Raw genomic sequence first — 16,383 nt, 5'->3', positions numbered from 1 at the left:
GAATGATGAATAATATATGCTATTTCTCAATATCTGCTTTTGTTTTCATATAGAAACATTTTACATTTCTCAGGGATGAATAAAAGCGATGCTCCAGGAAATTTCATAGCATTCCCCAGGAACTTTCTCCATTGATGATTTTGCTTCTCACAACCAGCAAACCTAGTCCTCTCTAAACCTAAAATAAATGTTGAAAAACACTTTTCCTGGGTTCTGCTACCCACCTCAGGCTGCCATGCCCTCCTCTCTATTTAGTCCTCCCCTCGCCATAGTTCATTTAAACAACTAGTCTACATTCCTTGGGTCTCAGGTTCACCTTTTGTTGGCTTCAGTCTTAACATCAGTTAGGTTCATTTTCTTCTCCAATACACAGGTGCTTGCTTCTTTCAAAGGGCACCTCTGCTTTTCTATTTGGATGTCAGTGAACTGATTAATACCTGAGGCAATTATTATGCATTTCTTGGACCACCCACAGACACCTCCCCCAACAGTGACACTTCCCAGCACAATAGGGGTTTTATTGTTAACTGTCTGGAGGGACCATAAAAGGAGGTATAACTAATAGCAAAGTACTTTTAAGAGTCCTGCGACATTATTTATGCCAAAATAGCACACAATATTTTTGAAAGATATTCTTTAAAAGTTAAGTGGGTAAAGTTAAACAGTCTCATCTCAAAGGAGAAAAAAAGAGAATTTGCCACAAAGAGTCGGACACAACTGAGCAACTTCATTTTCACTTTTCACTTTCATGCATTGGAGAAGGAAATGGCAACCCACTCCAGTGTTCTTGCCTGCAGAATCCCAGGGACGGGGAAGCCTGGTGGGCTGCCATCTATGGGGTCGCACAGAGTCGGACACGACTGAAGAGACTTAGCAGCAGCAGCAGCAGCAGCAGGGCCCTTTGTGGGCTTCCCAGGTGGTACAGTGGTAAAGTATCACCCGCTAATGCAGGAGACGCAAGAGACATGGGTTCAATCTCTGGGTCAGGAAGATCTCCTGGAGAAGGAAATGGCAATCCTCCAACATACTTTCCTGGAAAATTCCATGGACAGAAGAACCTGGCAGGCTATAGTCCATGGGGTTGCAGAGAATCAGACATGAATGAGTACGTGTGTGCATGCCCACACACACACACACACACACACACACACAGGGCCCTTTGTGCTCTTCCTACTTAAGCTCCTCCCCTTAGAACCTTGATCAATGAATGAATATTCGTGAACATAACATTCATATTAGGAACCCTGCTTCTTATAAGTGGAAAGGCAAGTGTACAGAGAATCTGTGCTCTTCTTCCAAGTCCGAGTGTTCTTAAAATTCCCAGAACAAAATCTGTCATGATGATAATCATCCTTCTCAGCTAGCACTTTAGGGAGAATTTATTCCATTCCCAGAACCACCATTCGTTTAGTTTATCCCATCAATACTGAGCTGAGTTCCTCCCCATCCACAAATCATTCATTCCTTCCACACATGGTGCACCTGCTCTGTTCCTGGCATTTCCCAGTGTACTAATTTGCATTCTCTTTGGCAGAAGGAGGGAGACATGATAAATAAAATAACAGTACAGTAAATGCTGTGGGTTAAATAAAGTAGGCTATTATTAAAGAATGACAGACCAAGGGAGGAATAAGGATGGGCCAACATTAGAGAGTACAGAAAAGGTCTTTAAAGAGGTGACATTTGAACTGAAGTGTGGGTGATGAGAAAGATCAAGAGGAGAGTTGCTTAGGTCGAGGGAGTGGATGTGCAGAGGACCTGAGGCTTCAGGGCATGTAGTGTTTTCTCTCCCCTGTGTTCCTGGAACTACCCTCGAGTCTCCTAGTGAGAATGCCCTTCCTTCTAATGCTACCTCACATGCTGATTTTTTAGACTCAGGAGTAACCAGACGCCTGGCTCATCTAAAATTATCACTGCCTTACTGGCTTTTACAGACTTCATCTTAATACTACATACTTGACCTTCAAGGGCTTAGAAAAGAAACTAATTCAAAGCAAGCCAGCATCTGATTCAGCAGCACCATGGTAGTGTAATATGCTACCGTTCCTTAACTGAGAATCCATAGGATATACAATTCACAGAAATTCATGCTAGGGAAAAAAAAAGACTTCTGAAAGACTGTTTTCTTCATTTACCAGTGGGTTCCAGGTAACCCGTCCAGTTAAACCCTATTACTTTGGTGGCTGGAACTTGAGAGATGAAACTGAGCACTTCTGTTATGACAACATGCCCATCCATGTTCTGGGGCATGCTTACTGCCCACCCCCATTTATTTCTCGCTGTGGCTTCTTACCTATATATTGTTTACTTTTCATTGCCCTCTGTGAACGTGCTTTTGTTTAAGCTGCCCCAAACCTTTTGGAAACAGAAAGTGTATAAATCATTAATCAAAAGTGCTTTCTAGACAATCCCAAGGAATTTCCTGATCTTACCCTCTCTGCCACATGACATAACCAGCTGCTCTTCCTTCCCTGTCTCTTTTACAATCTTTTTTGGGAGAGAACTATAAATATGAATGAAACTGGCTAAGAGTAATTCCACTTTCTTGATTTCATGGTATACTACAGTGCCTTCACTCTCTTTTTTAAATTAATTTTTACTGGAGTATATTGTTGCTTTACAATGTCATGCTAGTTTCTACTGTACAGCAAAGTGAATCAGCCATATGTGTACATATATCCCCTCTTTTTTGGATATCCTTCTCATTTAGGTCACCACAAAGTCCTGAGTCGGGTTCCTTGAGCTACACAGTAGGTTCTCATTCATTATCTAGTTTATATTCAGCCATAAAAAGAAATGAAGTTGGGTCATTTGTAAAGACATGGATAGACCCAGAGTCTGTCATATAGAGTAAAGTAAGTCAGAAAGAGAAAAACGAATATCATTTTCTTTTTAACACCTTTTTTCCCCATTCTGATCATTTTACGAATGAATGTATTGATATATATGCGTGTGTATTTTAGTTTCCTTCTTTTCCCACATGTCCATTCAACACAAATACTCTACAGGATTCTATTCCAGGTTGCTGCTGCTCCCTAAACATTCTTCTTTAGTAATCACTTACTACCACCACCTGTAATAAAAGATTTTCAAGGTTTATCTCTAGCTGAAACCTCTCTCCTGAGTCTATATTCCAGATTCCCTGGAGCCATTTGAACTGAGGAGTCAGAATGAGGCCTTGCCATTCTTTTACCCTCCAAACCCTTAACTCATCTCCATAACATCTCTGCCAACTGTTTATCCACTGAGCATTTGGCAGTAAACTCATCACTTTTCAAGGCAGCCCATCTACCAAGCTGGCTTTGACTGTTAAACAGTTATTCTCAATAGGATAGCAAAATCTATCTCAATGACACATGCCCACTGGTTCTAATGCTATTTTTAAGACAGTGGTAAAGACAGTTGGTAATGGAAGACTGGCATGCTGCAGTCCATGGGGTCGCAAAGGCTCAGACATGACTGAGCAACTGAACTGAACTGAAAGACAGTGATTCAGTGGTAAAGAATCTGCCTGCAGTGCAGGAGATGTGGGTTCGATCCCTGCGTCAGGAAGATCCCCTGGAGAAGGAAATGGCAACCCACTCCAGTATTCTTGCCTGGAGAATCCCACGGACAGAGGAGCCTGGCAGGCTATGGTCCGTGGGGTTGCAAACAGTCAGACACAACTGAACAACTAAACAACAACAACTAACAGCTAAGTTACTTAAATGCCAAATTTACATTTGATACAGGGCAACGTCTGTATTATCTCCTTACTACTCTGCCATGTGGTTTTGTTATTCCCACTATGTCACTGGGGCAATTTAAAATGAGTCAAATCACTTTGCATGGCTCTTCTCCAAATGGAGAAACACACATATTCTCTAGGGAAACCACTCTACTCCAGGTTAAAAAAGTACAAATGCCTCCAATAATCACTTCTCCCATGAATGACTGGTTTCTGTTCATTAACTATTTGTATCACAAAACTGTAACCAGGGTGTCCAGAAGGAAAGAAATTCAAAACAGCATTCTAGTTGTGGTTTGAAAGATGCAGAACAATACAGAAGTGTCCTCAACTTCCTTCTAGACACTCTGTGCCTCTACTGACATAGCTAAGAGCAGACTTGTTGCTTCCTACTGAATCAACCGGGCTTTTAATCAACAACCCTGATAGATCTGGCAAAGCCTTCCCCAAGCTGAATTCAGCCTCTTCACCAGTTTGGTTTCTCCAGGTCTTAATGGCATCTGCATTACCTAGATATACAGGCTCAAATCTATGTTGGGTTTCAGGGTCTTTTCACATCTTCTAAATCTCAAAGGTGACCAAGTCTTGAAAGCTCTGAGTGGAATAGGTTTTCATGATATCATCTTCCCAACTGCCTTCAGTTAGCCTTTAGATATTTTCCCAATTCAGGCCTCATCTTCTCTCACCTGAAGAGCTGAAATCGTGTTCCTGCTGCCTTCTCCTTCCCTCTGCCCAGACCTGACATGTACAGTCTGCCTCCTGTAATGTCCTATTTATTCGACACCCATGGCACTCTGCCCCTATCAAGGACGATGCTAGCTTCTCACTTGGATATTAACACCCGCCAGTATCTGTCTCCTTCTCAACTTTATCCTGTGATTTCCTGCCCGTGCTTTGTACTTCTGGAAAACTGTGCCACAAAGTATTTTTCGACTTTCCCTAGTTCTGCGCCTTTCTTTCTTTACATTGTCTCTGAGCCTGGAAGGCCATTCTTTGTTAAATTTCCATCTTTCAGTACTTAGAAAAAATATTGCCGCCTCCAAGAAATGTTTACCAGATTCTGACCACCTAAAATGAATCGAAAGTTCCTCACAGCATTTTATTTCTCTCCTAGAACAGAATAGTAATAGCAATTTACATACCCATTTTCTTTCTTCAACTAGTCTTTAGGTTCCTTCAGCCTCGGCTATGATTCATTTAATGATACTAAATCCCAATTCTCAGTGGTAAAGAATCTGCCTGCCAATGCAGAAGACGCAGGAGACTTAGGTTTGATCCCTGGGCCAGGAAGATCCCCTGGAGGAGGACAAGGCAACAAACTCCAGTATTCTTGCCTGAAAAGTCCCATGAGCAGAGGAACTTGGCAGGAGGGTACCGTCCACGGGGTCACAAAGAGTCGATCACGACTTAGCGACTGAGCACTGCTGCTGCTGCTGCTAAGTCGTTTCAGTCGTGTCCAACTCTGTGCGATCCCATAGACAGCAGCCCACCAGGCTCCCCTGTCCCTGGGATTCTCCAGGCAAGAACACTGGAGTGGGTTGCCATTTCCTTCTCCAATGCATGAAAGTGAAAAGGGAAAGTGAAGTCGCTCAGTCGTGTCCGACTCTGTGCGACCCCATGGACTGCTGCCTACCAGGCTCTTCCGTCCATGGGATTTTCCAGGCAAGAGTACTGGAGTGGGGTGCCATTGCCTTCTCCGCGACTGAGCACACATATTCCCAATTACAGAGTAAGGCTCCAGTGAGTTGCATTAATTGTGAATAAGGAGGCAGGAAACGAAAACGGTGAGAGGGATGAGTAGCTGAATCTGAAGGCTAGTTGGGAACAGAATGCAAACACTTGGAAAACCAGACCCACGCGGGCCATTAACAGGTGCACCAAAAGACCACTCTTTTTCCATCATTTCTGCCTGTTCATAATTTAATTTTTTAGATTGTAGGGTTCAATGTCAAGCACAGTTCCAGTTCTTCCTTCTTTTTCTGTGAGATCTAACCAGACTTGACCAGACTTGGACTTTCCTGGGGCTAGTGGTCAGGGGCCAGAACACTCAGTGCAACATAGATTTTGGTTGTAATCAGCAGCTTCACTGTAATTACTTTCAGTGTTTCTGCTAAGCCATAAATCCACATTCCCTTAAAAATAATCTCCTCCAAACACACTTGTCACTCCCTCAAAGTCTTAATAAATAGTTTGGACGTTAAGTCATTGTGCTGTCCACTGCTCAATAAAACAATGTGCATTTATTCATTGCTGGTATTTTAAAGCAAAATGTAAAGAACTCTTTGTCACACAAAAAAAGTTAATTTTATGCAAGATGGACTTAGGAGTAGTGACATTTAAAAAGAAAATTTGGAGCAGATTTTCTATCAATGCAGTTGAATTTGAGTATCACCTACAAGAATTTTTAACTATTCAACATAACCTATGTCAAGTCAAGAAAAGTGCTCTACATTTTTTTCCATCCCGGAATTTACACTTATTTGATGAAATTCTACCTCACGAAACACCACTTGTATTACTCCGATGTTCAGTCAATGAAAAAACTGAATTAAGGGGAAAAAAATTACCTTCTTAAGATTAGATCGCATGAATTTACAAAACTGGAGGTGGTTACATAATACAGCAGAGTTACATAATAATGTCCTGAATGACATTATACCTTAAGAAGTACTAAGTTTGTAGCTAATAGTCTCGTTTTCTGAGCCCAGTCTTTCTGTTTTTTACTTGAGTTTCATTCTTACCTCAGTGTACCTCCCCTTGGATTTTCAAGCTACACAAGCATCAGGTCAGTTATTTCCTGCTCTCAACTCATAAACAAAAAGGAAAACCATACCCATATACTCAGACACTGACACTCAAAATCATCTTTTTAAAATATTAAACTTTGGTGACAATTCCAATGTACAAGAATTTCTGTAACACTTGCTTTTCAGCATAAAAAAATACACAGAAATATATAGCATAGCTATGCCTTGCTGCTGCTGCTGCTGCTAAGTCGCTTCAGTCGTGTCCGACTCTGTGCGACCCCATAGATGGCAGCCCACCAGGCTCCCCCGTCCCTGGGATTCTCCAGGCAAGAACACTGGAGTGGGTTGCCATTTAGTGCTTTCAAAAAAGATACTCATTTTCCTCTGGTTTTATCTGGTGAGTCTTGCCCACACGAAACTCATAGGTCACCAGCAAAATGCTATATAGTAGCTCCGAGTGAAATAAATTGAGAAATAGGTTCGAACCCCAAATTACTACAAATGGTTACTTATTAACGGCCCAATTAAAGCTTTGAAGATAAGTAAGTTAAATCTGCTGGCTGAAATGAGCTTATTTTCAAGTTAATTCATTCAATGAATTATGCCAATTCTTTCATTACTATATATAGCTAAATTAACTGTACATTCACAGCATTTTGCTAGGAAGGACTTGAAGCCTTCACCCTGGTTTTACAAATGATATCAAATCATCCTAGATTAGGTAAAATCTAGTTGCTAGACTTAGAAATCACGTAGGTGATTTCAACAAGTAGGTGCTGAAGATGGTTTTCTTTAAAAACAAATTTCTTTTTTTTTCATGAAAAGAGTATTCTGGATTTCTGGTCAATTGTGTTGTTTTAGTTGCTAAGTCATGTCCAACTCTTTTGTGACCCCCATGGGCTGCAGCCCACCAGGTTCCTCTGTCCATGGGATTTCCAAGGCGAGAATACTGGAGTGGGTTGCCATTCCCTTCTCCAGGGGATCTTCCCAAGCCAGGGATTGAACCCAAGTATCTGTCATTGGCAGGCAGATTTTTTACCACTGAACCACCAGGAAGCCCCTCTGGTCAATTTACTATATTACAAAAAGATTGTTATCAGTGAAAGAACTGCAATCATATTGGGGAAAAAAATGACAATATATTTATTGTATGGGAAATGTGGGTCCTCAGGAGGGGTGGGGTTATCACTTTCTCTGTCTCCCTTTGCTTACCCCCTCCCCCAACATACCCGAAATAATATCCCAATTATATATACCCAGGGTAGCCTTAAGTGGGGGGAGAGGGGTAGGCACAGTGCGCCTGTATGCAGACAAATGTGGTCACTTTAAAGAGGGAGATTTGGGAGTTGGGGTGGGCCCACAAAGACGGCTGAGCCTCAGGTCTTCTATGGTTTGGACTTGGTGGCTGGTAAATCATCCACCGAGCTCCAGCGAACCACTTCCTATTTTCCCTTCCCCTTATCTGAGCCTCTGCTTAGAGCTTTCTTTAGGAGCAGAAATTTCTACACTTGGAAGTCAATGAGCCTAAAATTCCTAAATCCTCAGGAGATCCTTTCTCATTACTTCCACATCATCTCGTTATGACTTGTAAACTAAGAACACCCAGGGCTCAACTGATGCAAACAAAATAATACTAAGTTGAAGAAGCTTCTATGTGAACTTGCAGAAAGAGGCCATGTTTAATCTTTTTTTTTTTTTGTATCCAAAATCATATCGCAGGGCCTGGCACATAATATATGCTTGAGAATGTTTATAAATGAATGAATGTTCACTTAACAGGTTGGTTAAACAAGCTGCTCAGGAAAGAATAACACGACAACATGGCAGATACTAGGGGAACAGCTTTCATATTAATTAAGGACCCATTAGTCAAGACAAATACTGACAAGAAACAAAAATGCCTTTAAGCACTTACCATCTACTGGATGCTTCTTGGGTTTATCTTAATTATTGTAATTATTCTTGGGTTTATTTTTCATTGTTTAACTCTAGTACAGTATTGGAGAAGGCAATGGCACCCCACTCCAGTGCTCTTGCCTGGAAAATCCCATGGACGGAGGAGCCTGGTAGGCTGCAGTCCATGAGGTCGCTAAGAGTCAGACACAACTGAGCAACTTCACTTTGACTTTTCACTTTCATGCAGTGGAGAAGGAAATGGCAACCCACTCCAGTATACTTGCCTGGAGAATCCCAGGGACAGGGGAGCCTGGTGGGCTGCCGTCTATGGGGTCGCACAGAGTCGGACACGACTGAAGCGACTTAGCAGCAGCAGCAGCAGTAGTACAGTATATAACAGTTGCATGTGCGTCCTAAGTCACTTCAGTCATGTACTCTTTGTGACCTTATGGTTGTGACCTTATGGACTGCAGCCCACCAAGCCCCTCTGTCCATGGGATTCTTCAGGCAAGAATACTGGAGTGGTCTGCCATGCCCTCCTCCAGGGATCTTCTCAACCAAGGGGTCAAACCCGTGTCAAAAAAAAAAAAAAAAATTAAGTCTCCTGAATTGGCAGGCAGGTTCTTTACCGCTAGTGCTGCCTGGGAAGTCCCATAACAGTTCCACAGTGATTGTCAATACATGACAAATTATGGACATCATTTCATTTAATCACTCAACATTTCTAAGATACATACAATCAGTCTTCAGTTTACAGATAATGATACTAAGACTCAATAATGTTAAGGCTAAATCTCTGGCTGTTTGCATCCAAAGTGAACTCTTTCTACCAAATTGCATTCCCTGCTTCTACAGTCTCTTTCAAGGGGAATTTTCCGTATGCTTTTTCACACCCTTTAAATTAAATCACACAGTTGCCACTCTTGTTACAGCAGACTTTCAAATCTTTGTTGATTTTGATTAACTGAAGCCTGAAAAAGGAAAAGAGTTGAGGGAAAAAGGGTGGAGATTTGAGGTAGTTTTCTTAGAACCAAAATGGATTCATAAAATCTCTAGATTAGACAGCCTGTCATAATATGCCAAAAAACATAAAAACTAAGCCCCTACCATTTATTGAAATACAGACTGTTGTCAACTTTCACAAAAGAATTTTCCTTGAATTTAACTCATGATGCCACTGGGAAGCCCCAAGATAATTAAAGAAATGAAATAAACACTTACCTGCTCATTCATTTATGTCATAATTTCCCCTGGGTTGTGTCTGTTTATGTAATGCCATGGCTCTTGAATTATAACCTTTGTATTTCAACAGCCAATCAGAAGTTCCTTGAAAAGCCTGTGACTTAATCCAAGGAAGTAAATATTTGCTTTGTGAACCACATTCATTGTCTATAATAAAATTATATTTATTGACACAGTTTTTTTTTTTAATCTCAAACACAAAGTTTAAGGAATTCAGAGAGATTTTAGATGTTTATTACTCATGCTAGAATTTCAAGTATAAAGCACTTACAGAGTTTAGCAAAAAAAAGCCTGCACATCTAGTAAACAGTAGAGCAAGAATGCAAATCCAGTTCTATTTGAAACTTTGAAGCTTTTCTGATCCACCAGACCTCACTGTTCCTCCTACAGGGGCCTCTTGTTCATTATAAATTCCAGGTTCACACATTCTGTATTACTGAGGCTTTACAATATTTGATAAACTGCAACCAGTAATAATTATAAAAAATTTTACACTTTCTAGGTAGTTTAACAGCTAAGGGGCTTTATAGATTTTCCAAGCTAAATATTTAAGTTTTTGCCAATTGTCTATGCTGCTGCTAAGTCGCTTCAGTCGTGTCCGACTCTGTGCGACCCCATAGACGGCAGCCCACCAGGCTCCCCCGTCCCTGGGATTCTCCAGGCAAGAACACCGGAGTGGGTTGCCATTTCCTTCTCCAATTGTCTATAGACACAGAATTAAAAAATTAAAAACCAGGAACTTATCAGAGCACTCAATCACATGAAACACTACAGCACAGACTCATTAAGGTACCAGATTAGTCTCAACTTTTAAATATTTAAGTTTCACCTCCAGTTAAAAAAATGAGGTAAGTTAGGATTCCAATATGACATGGCCTTATAATGAAACTTACTTGATTTCATTCTGGTGAGAAACTTCAATTAATGCTCTGGAGGCCCTCCATCGACTTGCCTATTTCCTTTCAATCTCACTTATCTAGGGAAATCTCAAAAGTTTACACTGGCAACTGGCAGAAACTGTCAATGAAAATCTGAGAACTTGTCATGTTGTGTGTTGGGTTGGCCAGAAAGTTCAAGTTCTTCTGTAAGATACATCCTTCTTGTTAGTAAGGTGTGAGTGTACATGCATAGTACACAAAAATGATAGACCTCAACGAGCAAGAGGAAATATGTGCTTTGGAAGGACCAAGCATGGTGGCAGGTGGCAGTAAGTTATGGACACCATAGCAGCCCTAATTGCATGGCTGATCCTTCTCCAGCCTTTGGTGACGTTTACTTCACTCCGCGTGAGAGGGAGTCAGTTCAACTACAATAATCCCAGTAGTCTGCCACTTGTCTTCTTTGTCACTAAGCACTTGCTTTCTTTGTTTGCTTGTGCCTTGTCTCTTAAAATTAACATTAGCATTTCAAATAAATAAAATCATTCAGAATACAGTGGACAAGGTGGCAGAAGACTTGAACAAGTGATCCTCAAGACAAAAAAAAAAAAGCTGCTGTAAGCATGTCGAATAAAATTATAAGCATTCTTAGTAACCAAAGAAATAAAAGTTTGAAAATATCATTTTCACACATCAAATTAGTAATGATTTTTTAAAAGATGATATTACTTCAGAAAGATCTAGATACCCTAAGTATCAAGCCTAAAGGAAAAAAATGCCATAAAAACCTATGCCTAAGAATGCACATCACTTAAAACAGTAAAATATTGGAAATAACATAAACATTGAAAGATTAACTAATAAACTGAAATGCATAAGGTGAACTATTTTGCAGTCACTAAATTATATTAAAAATACTGATTTCAGTTTCTTGGAAAATGCCAAAAAAGTAATGTCTGTTGTTTGTAAAAGCAAGTATGAAACTCTATAATGTGATTCTAATTCTTTAAAAAAAAATGCCTGTTGACTCATAGGAAATGAATTGGTCATAAACTGCCCCATATATTCAGTAGCAGTTTTTTAGGCTTTGGAAGACATGCTAGGCACATACCCAGCACTTTATATACACTGTACTATATTTATGCTTGCAAACATCTCAGGAAGTGAGTGTTTATCCCTATTGTTATATCTGAAGAAACTGAGGCTCAAAGCAGGTAAGTGATTTGACCATGGTGACAAAGCTATTAAACAGAGGAGCCAGGACAAAAACTAAAGTCAACTTGCCCCAAAGCTTGTGTTCATCATGCCCATGCCTGCCCACAGGTAATTTAAACTCTAATCAAAGTTTGGAACAGATCAACAATAGCAGTATTATGGCAAAAACACGAATATTCACAAAGTGACAATTCTAAAAATGGCTTCCTCCAAAGATGCAGGACTATGAACATGATCCTTAGACTCTCAGACTAGTATATTTGGTAATGAACATGAGCACTCTTCTAAACAAATGTAAAAATCAAGGAAATCTTTTGTGATCTTTGCCAACTCTGCAAAATTCATTCATTGAATAAGCTCTTATTTAATATTTGCCTGTTGCCAGATATTATGCTAGGTATTGGCACAGCAGCAGGAATAAAAAGAGAAAGGAATTTTTTTGGGATATTAGGGAAGTCTCTGGGGGGAAAGTGGAGATGGGAAGAGATGGTGAGGGTAAATATAATATAACATTAAAAGACCTGGCTACCTAAATCTAAGGAGTGTTTCATTTCTTTAACACTTCCATAAACATTTATAGTATTTCTGAGGATCCAGGTCACTCCCTGGAAATAACACATAATTTTAAACCTCTATAATGAATTCACATTTATACTCTACCTGTAATAATCAAGTGAAATAAAATACTTTTTACTATCATGTTACCTGATGGTTCAGTGGGTAAAGAATCCACCTGCAATGCACGAGACACAGGAGATGATGTGGTTTTGATCCCTAGGTCAGGAAGATCCCCCTGGAGGAGGAAATGGCAACCCACTCCAGTATTCTTGCCTGAAAAATCCCACAGATAGAGGAGCCTGGTGGGCTACAATCCGAAGGGCTGCAGAGAGTTGGACACAACTAAGCACAGCACATAAGCAACTTTATTCTCATCCACGGTGTGTACAGTGGCCCTTGTATTTGCCCTTCTGGGTGGTGCAATATATTTTCATTGTTAAGTAAGCAGAGTTGGGCTATCCGAAAAAGAATTCTCAGCAGAAATGCAGTTGGATAGGTTCCCATCTCTCTTGGCTCCATATTTCCTTATCCATGCCCATCTTTCACTTTTCCAGAAAAGCCCATGTCTTTTAGCAAATGGGTTTCTAATATGAAAGCCACTATCTCTACAACTGCAAATTAACAGGTAAATGCTTTCTTACTTTTAATCCTCAAGTCAACCAGAATTTTTATCAATTTACTTTTGGATTTGGCTGTTATAATAAGGTCAAATGGGTGAGGATATAAACATTTCTCCTTTTCTTCAAAGGCCCTGGCCCTAGTGGTAAGAAATGTTAAGGAATTTTTGAAAATTATTGCTATTATTTTAAAAAGCCTAAGATGTTTAGGACAACTCTTCATGAGCCCATGGACTGTAGCCCACCAGGCTCCTCTGTCCTTGGAATTCTCCATGCAAGAATACTGGAGTGGACAGCCATTCCTTTCTCCAGGGGATCGTCAGGATCCAGGGATTGAACCTGGGTCTCCTACATTGCAGGCAGATTCTTTACCATCTGAGCCAACAAGGAAGCCCAGATCTCTGTAGAAAGATCCCTAAAGGCAGAGAGATATCTATTTGAGCAGGGAAAGCTGGATGCCTTATTAATGAACAGGAATAGCAAATTAACTCTTTTTGTTAATTCTCTTTCGTAGGGATTAAAAACCAAGGAATAGTTGAGAAGCCAGAGCAAGAGGGTAGAATTTGGCACAACAAACACCTTCTGTTGCTTGTTTTGTAAATTAGATGGGTCTCTTGAAATGGCAACCCACTCCAGTGTTCTTGCCTGGAGAATCCCAGGGACGGGAGAGCCTGGTGGGCTGCCATCTATGGGGTCACACAGAGTCGGACACGACTGAAGCGATTTAGCAGCTTAATCTTTCAGACTACAAATTCAGGAAGAAGGATAAGGTGCCCATGGCTCTGAGATCAGGTGGCATTGTCATGGAGATTCATCTCATTTAATAAATGATACCATCCAATCCTTTGTAAACAAACACTTTTCTCATCTCCAAAAACTGTAAATAAACTACCCTACCATGACTTCTTTAAATACAGTTTTTTAGATTATTAAAATAGTGAATGTCTACTCTCCCATGAGTGTGATAATTATTGTTTTAGTTAATGCTAACAGAAAAAACAGCTTAATAATAGTAACTTAGTTGGAGGAGGTCAAACGGCTCATTCATTTGAATTAATGAATACAAATCAGCTTTTCATTAGGTATTAGTGCAAAATGTATGTTTCACAGATAACTGCTATTGTTGTCATAAGAAACAATACAATTTACCCAAAGTGTTTCACAGTTTCGAAAGTATTTAATACACATAAAGTCTAGCAGCTATGAAACCAAGACAGAAAGATTATTTCTCATTACAAGAGTGAAAACTGTTTCTCATTTCTCCAATTAAATGATTTTCAGAGGGTTCACCACCCGGAAAACCAGTGTATGTGAATGCCGGAAATGCAGACGACAGTCTCAGAAACGCTTATTTTAAACGGGAATCAAATACAAGATTGCTCCTCATTATTATTTGTGACAACCATCCCATGATGGAAAGAGTCTGGCTGTATAACAATTTTTAAAAAGAAAAAGAAACAACTGTGGGAAGACTGCAAAGTTCTCTAGACAAACCTTCGAGTGCCTCTTTTTAGAGAAGAAAACGTTTATGTAAAGGTCAGACTGGCTAGGAAAACTACTATGCCAGGAGCCAGGGTCAGTCTTGCCAGAGCGACCGAGATTGTCCCAGGTGAGTGAGTGTCCTTTCAGGGGTTCCGGACGGAGGTGGGGGGCGCAGGGCGTGTCTCCCGCACACTGGGCATCTTTTTTGGCCAAGGCGACCCCTGCTCTGTCTCCAGGAGCCCAGGGACTCCCGAGGCTGGCGCGGGCTGCCGGGGAAGCCCTGCCAGCAGCCTCCCGCTCGCCAGGAGCATCTCCCCATCCGTGGTTTCCGAGACCAGCTCTGTCTCTCCGCCATCCTCAAGTCCTCCGACATTTTTCAGAGACAGGGAGGCAGGGAGTAGAGGAAACGGCCGAGTGTCTGCACCCAGCCTCTGCCGCAGCACAAGAAGAGGCAGAGGAGGAGGAAGGCTGGCGAGTCAGCCGCTATTAAACTGGAATTCTAGCGATAATGGAAAGAATCAGCATCACCTATAGCAAAAGTCCCGGATACACCCACCCCGGCAGCGGCTAGGGGTTTGGTGGGCGTTCCACCTCCTCGCCCCTGGATGGCTGTGAAATCTACCCCAAGCAGTGCACACTGGAACTCCCTTTCCTCTGACCAAAAGGAGGGCAAAGAACAAAAGAGAGGCCCCCATCCCCTACACACACACACACACACACACACACCTCAGCTATTTTACCGACGCTCAAGGTATGCATTTTTGCACTGACCCCACCCCCCTCCCCTTACACCTTCCCCACCTGCATTTTCCCAAAGGTAAAGAAAGAAGAATATACCACCCCGAGGTGCTCGTTCGATTGGACACTGTTAATTTCACATTCGGTTTGCTAACAAGCAGCCGACCGAATCTACTGGACCTTGCGCCCCCGCGGGGTCTCCCGCCGCCGCCGCCGCCCCCCGGCCCTCGCTCGGATCCCCAAGGCGCCGGGCTCTCCGCTGGGGGAACCCGGCTCGAGGTTCCCGGGGCGGACAGAACACTCGCCCAACGGGTCCGCAGCAGCCGGAGGGCGACGAGCGCACCTCTCCTAGGCTGCAACGCGGGATTCAACTTCCCAAACCCGCGGCGCGGCCCCCGCTTCCTCCCGCGGGGCCCCCGGGCGGCCGAGAGATCCCCCGCGCCGGCCGACTCCCCCGCCGGCGCACCGACAGTTGCACTCTCCGCCCCCTCTTTCCTTCCCCTCCGCACCCACCCCCTATTACCTTAAAAAAAAAAAAATGCACCCATCGGTGCAAAGCAGACATTTTGATGCCATTGACTTAGCACCGCTCAGGATCGGAAGCAACATCTTACCCAGTCGCCTGGAGGTGTGGGCAGCGCAGCGATGGGTCCGGGGGCGCGGGGCTGAGCGGCTCGGTCCTCTAGCGGAGCCGGTTTGCTGCCATCCGCCCAACTTCAGCACCCGGCGGGCGAGGAGAGAGGGAGCCAGGCGGTGATGAAGGGGCGGGGGGGCGGGGGAGGAGGGAGAGGTGGGCGGGGAGGGAGCGGGCGCCGCTAGGCAGCGCGCATGCGCCCCGCGGGCGGGCGCAGCCCCTCGCCCGGCTCGGCCGGAGGTGCCGCCGCGGCCCCCGGCCGCGTGAGTCACCGCCCCGCCCCTCCCGGGCCTCCGGCCCCCGCGCGCCCGCCTCGCCTCGGCACCCGCTGCGCTCGGGGACTCGGTGTGGAGCTCCGGGTCGCCGCCCCTGGGGTCCGCGGCTTCGCGGGCACCTTGGGAGACCTGGGAGCCTCCCTGGATGAGACAGGCTCTCGCGCCTAGACGCCTTCCAACTTCAGGTTCCCCCGCAGCCCGCGTTCATTTTGCGGTTTAGGAGATGATGTGAAAACAGAAGCCTGTCTTTTAAGAAACAAAACAGGTGCAAGAAGGGTGGGGGGGCGGGGGGAGTATCCCATTGGAAGCCGCCCCTGGGGGTTCAAAGAAGTATGAGGTTAAATTAAGCAAGTGTTGCTTCCCAGGGGACTCTA

General features: G+C 43.1%; 1 protein-coding gene across 1 annotated transcript in view; it reads right to left on the bottom strand.

Annotated features, from left to right (window-relative positions):
- Nucleotides 1–15,872, bottom strand: part of RGS17 (regulator of G protein signaling 17) — a 108,473-nt gene extending 92,601 nt beyond the window's left edge. The window contains exon 1 of the mRNA XM_006080193.4: nt 15,715–15,872. The gene's annotated coding sequence lies outside the window, so the exon portion shown is untranslated. The remainder of the gene's footprint in view (nt 1–15,714) is intronic.
- Between the last annotated feature and the right edge of the window lie 511 nt (nt 15,873–16,383).

This window comes from Bubalus bubalis, chromosome 10, assembly GCF_019923935.1.
Source record: "Bubalus bubalis isolate 160015118507 breed Murrah chromosome 10, NDDB_SH_1, whole genome shotgun sequence".
NCBI lineage: Eukaryota > Metazoa > Chordata > Mammalia > Artiodactyla > Bovidae > Bubalus > Bubalus bubalis.
The sequence above is the reverse complement of the archived record's forward strand: the minus strand, read 5'-3'. Positions and strand labels throughout refer to the sequence as shown.